The sequence below is a fragment of the Triticum dicoccoides genome, chromosome 7A, assembly GCF_002162155.2.
Source record: "Triticum dicoccoides isolate Atlit2015 ecotype Zavitan chromosome 7A, WEW_v2.0, whole genome shotgun sequence".
In the NCBI taxonomy this organism is placed as follows: domain Eukaryota; kingdom Viridiplantae; phylum Streptophyta; class Magnoliopsida; order Poales; family Poaceae; genus Triticum; species Triticum dicoccoides.
In genome coordinates, this window is record NC_041392.1 from 146,055,348 (window position 1) to 146,062,917 (window position 7,570).

At 44.1% G+C, this 7,570-nt stretch overlaps 1 long non-coding RNA gene across 2 annotated transcripts; it reads right to left on the reverse strand.

Annotated features, from left to right (window-relative positions):
• Positions 1 to 5,220: 5,220 nt before the first annotated feature.
• Positions 5,221 to 7,563, reverse strand: LOC119328245. Of its 2 annotated transcripts, XR_005158895.1 has the most exons (5): positions 6,538 to 7,563; positions 6,241 to 6,449; positions 6,075 to 6,158; positions 5,931 to 5,994; positions 5,221 to 5,708 (listed from the first exon to the last, which is right to left on the reverse strand). It is a non-coding gene; the product is annotated as an uncharacterized LOC119328245 (long non-coding RNA). The 2 variants fall into 2 exon arrangements; XR_005158894.1 differs by having other exon boundaries at positions 6,241 to 7,563.
• Positions 7,564 to 7,570: the final 7 nt, after the last annotated feature.

The window sequence follows — 7,570 nt, forward strand, 5'->3', positions numbered from 1 at the left end:
CTTTTTGACCAGCTCCCAGAAGGTTCGGTAAAATAAAAAGGAAAGGCCATCAGGGCCAGGAGCACCACTAGCATAAGAGCTCATGATAGCTTGTTTAATTTCCTCTTCAGGAAAAGGTCTCTCTAGAAGTTCTCTCTCCTCATCACTAACCATTTCATCAATGGACCAAAAATCAGCATCCAAATGGATGTCAGGTTTAGGTTCAAAAGCAAACAAATCTTTATAAAAGGAAGTAGCCACCTCAAGCATATCATTGGTAGAAGTAACCACACCATTTGGGCCATTCAACTCAGTAAGATGATTCTTCCTATGCCTATGATTAGCAAGGGCCTGGAAGTAAGCATTGTTCCTATCTCCCTCTAAAATTTTCCTGTCCCTAGATCTCTGCCATAAGGCAGTTTCCTCTTTTTTTTTGAAATCTCATCAAGTTCCTTCTTAATATCCTTCATCCTATCAAAATCAGTAACAGAGAGTTGCCGAGATTCAGACATGACATCAAGAGTATCAGACTCCATAAGGAGTGCCTTCTTCTTCTTCTTTTTCAAAGCTGCTCCTCTGTTAATACTCCTCCTATTTGTTTTCTTCCTAAGAACCCTAGTCTTAGCCATCCAGTTATCAGCTGAAGAGTTAGATGAGGACACAGAATTCCAAGCTTCTATGACCATTTGATGGAACCTAGGCTGAGAGAGCCACCATTTTTTCAAATCTAAACGGTTTAGGATTAGTTGGGGCTCTAGCTCCAGTGTTAAGGACTAAAGGGGTGTGATCACTCCCCACTCTGGTGAGTGTTGACAAAGTTGAGAAAGGGAAACGGGCATCCCAGTCCACAGAAGTGAACACTCTATCAAGAACAACAAAAATAGGGAACTCTGGTTGTTAGACCAGGTAAAAACTCTATTAGAGATAGAAATGTCCATCAGGGCCCATCTGTTGATCCAGTCATTGCAAAGAAATGCAGTTTGTTGGTTAATCTGGCCACTACTCTTTTCAGCTTCATTCTTAACCAAGTTAAAGTCCCCACAAATCATGGTAGGATAAGATGCATTTGTCAAAGTATCATGCAGTTCAGCAACAAAATCCATTTTAAATTCAAGATATGCAGAACTATAAACCAGCACCATTTGCCAAACAAAACCACCATTCTTATTTTTGATAGTAGCAACAATAGAAAATCTTTGGTTAATAAAACCAACAACCTCAAAGATATTTTTCTTAAACCCCAAGAGGATCCCTCTAGCAGTATTACCAGCAGGCAGGAATTGCCAAACAAAATTATCAAATCTATCAATAGCTTTGAGGAAACCCTCAGAAATGATTTCTCTCTTAGTCTCTTGAAAACCAATAAAATCAGGATTAGTTTTAGCAATAGTATCACACATGCACTGAATTTTTCCAGGTTATCCAAGACCCCTAATATTCCAAATAAGACCTATCATGGATTAAGCAATTTTAAAAGGACGAGATAAGCCACAAGGCTTGTCCTTAGTTAGGACAATGCGTGTTTTCCTAACAGCAACAACATTGCCAACTAGCTCAAAGGAGAAGTCAGTCGCAGGTGTACTAACTATTTCATTGATTTCAATATCTAAGTTATCAGGCAGAACTATTTCAGGATTATTGCTGGCAAAAACCAGACATCTCTCTTTCTCCTCAGCTACCATCTCATCAATGGTGTAATTCTTTTGAGATTCATCTGGTCCAATTGTTAAATTCATTTGTCCCATTTGATCAACAAGAATAGATTTATCAATAGTAGAAAAAGATTTACCTTTAAATGTTTTTGGGATCTCCAGATTTTTCTTCCCCTTATATGCAACAGCTTTCTCCATGATGCTGACATTTCCATGCCCTCTGGTAGCAGGCTTTTGAGTTAGCACAGGTCCCCATTTAGATTTGTTCTCAGGAATGGTCCATCTTTCTGGGCTTGGGTGAGTGATTCTAGTAAGGATCTCTCTAAGGTCTCACTTTGTAAGATATGGATGGCCTCAGGGGAGAGAACCCCCCAACTACTCTTCTTTAGGTTCCTCATTTTCAGAGTCAGACAAGTCAATAGACCTAAGCAGGCCCTCACAGTAATCCATACTACCAGATCTCTCCACATATATAATCATATTGTCATTCTTTCCAGAAGGAGCATTTTTTTTGAATCAGACTCTCTCCAATCACTATATCACCCTCTCCCTCATTTCCATCATCATTTTTGCATTGTTCTAGGAGATTGTCTTTCTGTTCAATCCTAACCTCAAATCCATCAGAAGATGGGGCATCATGATCAACCTCAACTATTGCACATCCCATGATAAAATTCTCCTGATCAGAATCAGGGTACAGCTCCATAGGTGAAATCACCAAACTCTGAGCCACATGCTTGCTGGTAGACCCATGTTTGGCTGAGAAGTTGGCTTTATCTAGCTCATCGATAGCCAGACCACCATCTCCTGACCCATCAGATGTATGTTCTCCATGAGTCCCTCTGCCTTCTTCTACTTGACTTTCCTCTGCTCTTTCTTCTTCCTCATCACCATCCTCATCATCACATCCACATCAATGATAGAGTCTACTCCACCCACATGTTCAAAGCCCTCAACAGTAAAACCTAGCAGGAAGAGTTTCTTCTTCATCTCAATCAGCCTCTCAAAAGGTATCTTAGTGGGATCTCTATAGGCAATTTTTATCCTAACATTCTCAAAGAAAGTCCTGAACATGCCATTCCAATCTACATCAGTAATCACCCCAAAGAGTGAAGCAATTTGAGCAAATACTTTCCATGTACACCATTTTGGAGGAATGCCTTCAATCAGAACCCGGCTTCAATCAATTCCCCAAAAGGTTCACAACCTCCCTTCCATTCAGTCAAAGTGACATTCACATCCCGAGGAAGAGAAAACCCAGGTAGCTCAATGAGGTACTCTACTTTCTTCCAAGGGGGAAATCTGACCAAGGTCTTGCTGGATAGCCCTCTAATCTGCCATGGCCATTGCCTAGTCTTGCGAAAAGTTACAGTCAGAAATTCCATCAGCTTAGTGCAGTCTACCTCTCCTTTTAAAATGTTCACCACAACACAGTTCTGGAAGTTTAGCCATTTGACTCATTGGCTACAGGAACATCAACATGGTAGAAACCAAGCCCTCGACCTCCAGTGCCAAAGAAAGCAGCAGTAGGTTGCACCTTGGACCACGCTGCATAGTTGTTGATGTTGTGATTTTACTGGCAGATAAAACATGCTTTCGGCTTCATGCAATTTCCAACATAATGATCAAGGCCCCCACAATTGAAGCAGATCATTTCTTTATACCTAGGATCAAGGACTTGTTCCACTTCAACTTCGCCAGATTGAGAAAACTGTACCTAGGCCGAGCCCGCAGTTGAGCCCGTGGATCTGGTTGGTTTGGGGGCAGGGGCTTGCTCCTTCACGGGCGGAGCAGATGGCTGCTTGCGCCTAGCGAACGAGGTGGTCTTCTGCCCCGCCACCTTGGATTGGCCAGTAGCAATATTTCCTCCCCCCCTCTTGCCTGGCGATCGACCATCTCCGACCCACGCTTCACTACCTCCGCAAAGGAAAGCGAGCCGGGGCGAATTCCCTCTCCCGAGACTTTGATGTTTTTCGGTGGTAGATCAAATGGCCGAAATGAAGCAGGGAAACAATCAGCAGCCACGAAAGAATTGCTCTCAACTAGGTCTTTCCGAATCCAGCAGACGAATCTGGATTTGGGGTTGGTCTGAGGCGGCCGGCAATGAGTTTTATGATTGTGGCAGCGCGAGGGGGGGAAGGATAAGCTAGAGCTAGCCAAAATGCTCCTCCACACTTTCTAGGGTTTCCACTTTACGTAAATGACTCACTCTACCCGCTTTCTCACCCAGGACACGTACTTTGAAGGTGGGACCACTCAGCGCTGGGTTTGAAGGGGAGGAATAGCAAAATGCCGTCGTCCCCAAAATGACATGCATGCCTAGATTTCGATCGAGCCCCTCGCCGGCGCCCAACTCTGATGAGGTTTCACCAGCTATAGAAACAACAACACGCTCCTCAACATGCACAGATTTGTGAGGGAGAACCCGCAATTTCACTACCAATTCCTCACCCTGAGTATAAACACTCGAATCAATTTGGTTTGCAATCCTTCTCTGGCGTAATCGTAAATCCCGCAACCGAGCTTTTAATGATAAATATGCATGAATGTAGTGCATACTTATCTCACCAGGCCAAGGAGGGGGTCCGATAGGTCTTCGCTCAGCTTGAATCAGTCAGGGCGGTCGATCTACTCACGACATTGGGGCCAAACGATCCCCGGCGAAAGGAACTCTGGAGGGATGTTGGTGATGCCCTCCCACGAATGCGGTCGGATGTTGAGCCTGGATGGGTTCGCCGTCCTGAAGTTCTCCCACTGTGCAGCTTGACGCGGATCCGTCGACTCGGCTCCTGGATCGCCTAGAAGAGGAGCTCTAGATCCTCGCAGCCGTCGTCTCCGATGAAGCGCGCGTGCTCGACGAAGTTTGTGTGGCGGAGGATGTGGAGATGGATATCCCCCACTCGTCCCTGTCGGGTAAGCGTTCCAGCACCACCCGACGCATCTCGCGGCGAGCCTCCGGCGAGTTCGGGTCAATCTCGGGCAGCCACACTGCTGCAGGAGGTGGGAGTGCCCACGGTTCCGCTACCCCCACCACCGGCGCAAGCCGGCGAACCTGAACGCCGCGGCGACGCGCTCCAGCCATGTGAGATCTCCGATGGGGATTTGGGGCGGGGAGAGCTCGATGAGGTGCGGGGGTGGGTGGGAGGTTGGGGATTAGCTCGCTTTAATGGAGCCTCGTATGCTTCGCCCGAGGGAGAGGGGAGGGGAGGGGAGGGGAGGGAGAGGGAGCCATCCCCCTCATGTTGTCGGCTATACCTCGAAACCGAGGAAGAAAATTTTCTAGCGATGGAAACAAAATGAATCGTTCAATTCCTAGCCCTTAATTACTACCACACAGTACATGCTTCCTACGAACTAATCACCGCACAGGTCTTTGTATATATACTAGGAAAAATGCCCGTGCGTTGCAACGGGAGAAAAAATATTAAATTCTAAATAAATTCATATTGGTGGTCCACGACCATATCTATGTGGCAGAGAAATCCGAGAATTCTCAAGCATGAACATTCAATGGTCTGTCTTCGGGATCTTCTCAGGCAACCTCATAAATTTGAAGCATTTTCTCGTTTAGTATGAGGTCAAACAAAAAAGTTAGTTCACACGCATATTGTTTATCCCAATTTCCCGCAAATATGTCCTTTCATACTCTACATACTGCTAAAAGCTAACTACAGAACGAACATACTCATTCTCCAGAACTAAACTCAACCAAATTATGGTACAAAACTACAGAACATACTCATTCTCCAGAACTAAACTCAACAAAATTACGGTACAAAACAACCAAATTACGATACAAAAAAGTTGTATATGTTTGTATTGAATGGAACATTCTTGTGATTTTCCCATGTTTCTGTTAGTCTTTATGTAGAACTTTCGTCTTGTGTATCACCGCCACATGACTGCCCTACACTCTTGCTCTCCATCACTTTATTTCACTCCAGTTTACTCTGTTGTCACATGGCTGCCTTGTATAGCTCAAGTAACCTAGAATCCACCATGTGAATTTGGGAGCTAGAACAACGCGCTCTATAGCTTCACTGCAACACCTCGTCATGCTCCGTGATGGTGCCGCTGCTGCATGCCATTTCAAATGAGTAGCCTCTCATTGTTTTATATAGCCATAACCTATTTTTCTTATCCATGAAAGCTAAAATATGATACAGTATAGTTTATTTTTATTAGCTTTCATGACACCATGTGTTTCCAAATATGAACATTGGTAGAGAAAATTACTTTATGATCTCCGCCAAACATTACAACAAACACGTGGTATACAACTGAAATCAAAATATGTACCTTAGCAGCAAAAGGCCATGGTTCTGAATCTATGGCTGGCAGAGAATATGGTTTTCATCAGAATCTACAATGGTGATATATTTTCAGAAATATAAACACTGTAATTGCCAACCTATATTAACAAGTTGACTATTACAGACTCACTTTATGCTTGCAAAGAGCCTTTCAAATAATCTTTATCAGTTTGTCTAGCTCTATCAAAGCACAGTCCAACTTCCCTCTTGAGATCTGTATAAATGATCCATTAGCTAGCAAACAACTTGTATATTGCTGGGCATATTTTTAGAATCAAACTTTTTAGTAAAAGCACCTGCCTATCAAAATCCTTGGGTCTTCCTCAGTTTCATAGTCTATAGTTCATTAACTGAAAGTGAAGATAGATGCTGGGCCGGGACCAACTGAAACATGGATCAGAAAGCAAGTGGAATGAAACATCAATCTATCCTAAGCCGTTTGAGGTGATGGAGTTCTGAGCCGCGGCTCACTGAAGGTTGATGATATCATTGGACATTTAGTTGTCTGAAGCAAAGAATCTTCTTTCAACCCTTTGTGAAAAGGCAGAATCAATGTGACCACATGAACAAGAGATAGAAGATGAGAAACTTACAATCAGGATTTGGGCTGTGTCAGTCAGGCTTGTGCTGCGCATTGGTAGGCGGTGACGCCAAAGCTGGGGCAAGGGAGTCTGCGCCTCCACTCTGTCACATGATATGCATCGTACGTCACCAAACGATCTCCGGCCACACTCATTCCTTCACCAGTGTCGTTGGCAGGCCACTGATGACAACTAACTGTGGTAAGAGGTGCAGACCCAATCCTCCGCCTCCAACACAAAATCGATCCATCACAAATGATACGAAAATAAGCAGCATAATTTTTCTGACACTTGAATTAAAAAACTACTAAAACCAAATTCATGTTGCTATTTGAACGCACAAATACACTGTATCAACTAATGCATTGTGCATGGAAAACGGGGAATTACCTCTTGTTACAACCAGAAGCTTCAGGATTTACTTTGCCTGTTAATTCCACCGACTACATTGGTGTAGCTCTCTTCCTTGCCGTGTCTATTCCTCTGCTGCCGCACGAGAATAAACAACAGTAAGCGATTTAGCCAATGTGAAGTCATCCTTTTACTTGCATCTTAAATCGGAAGTGAAAAAGAAACTCAACTATGCACATTAGCAGAAATCATACTGCCATGGGAAACAACACCAAATAAAGCATCTTCAGTTCATATATGTAAGAAAAATATATGCTAGCAAGCAATAGTGGTGCTCCCGAAACTGTAATCGTCGAGTCCCTACATAACCAGCGACCATTGTTTCGTCGCTTTGCTCGCACATCAGACATACACGCCTTTGCCCAAACATCAGGGAAAGGTTTGGGCGCTGTCATCCTTGAATCAAGGGTCAACCAAAAATAACAAATCAATCTCCATGTCCAACATAATTTGCAAAATCAAGTGAGTATTTCCTCTCTCGATCTCCTCGCTCTGCTCAACTACGGGAGCCGGCAGAGCCAGACAGGGGAACTTGTGTGCGCAAGCGTCAACTCCACAGCACGTCATGAGCCGGCGAGCAGCGCCCCGAGGAAGTGAAGATGGATGTACCAGGGAGAGGCGGCGGTATCCTTGT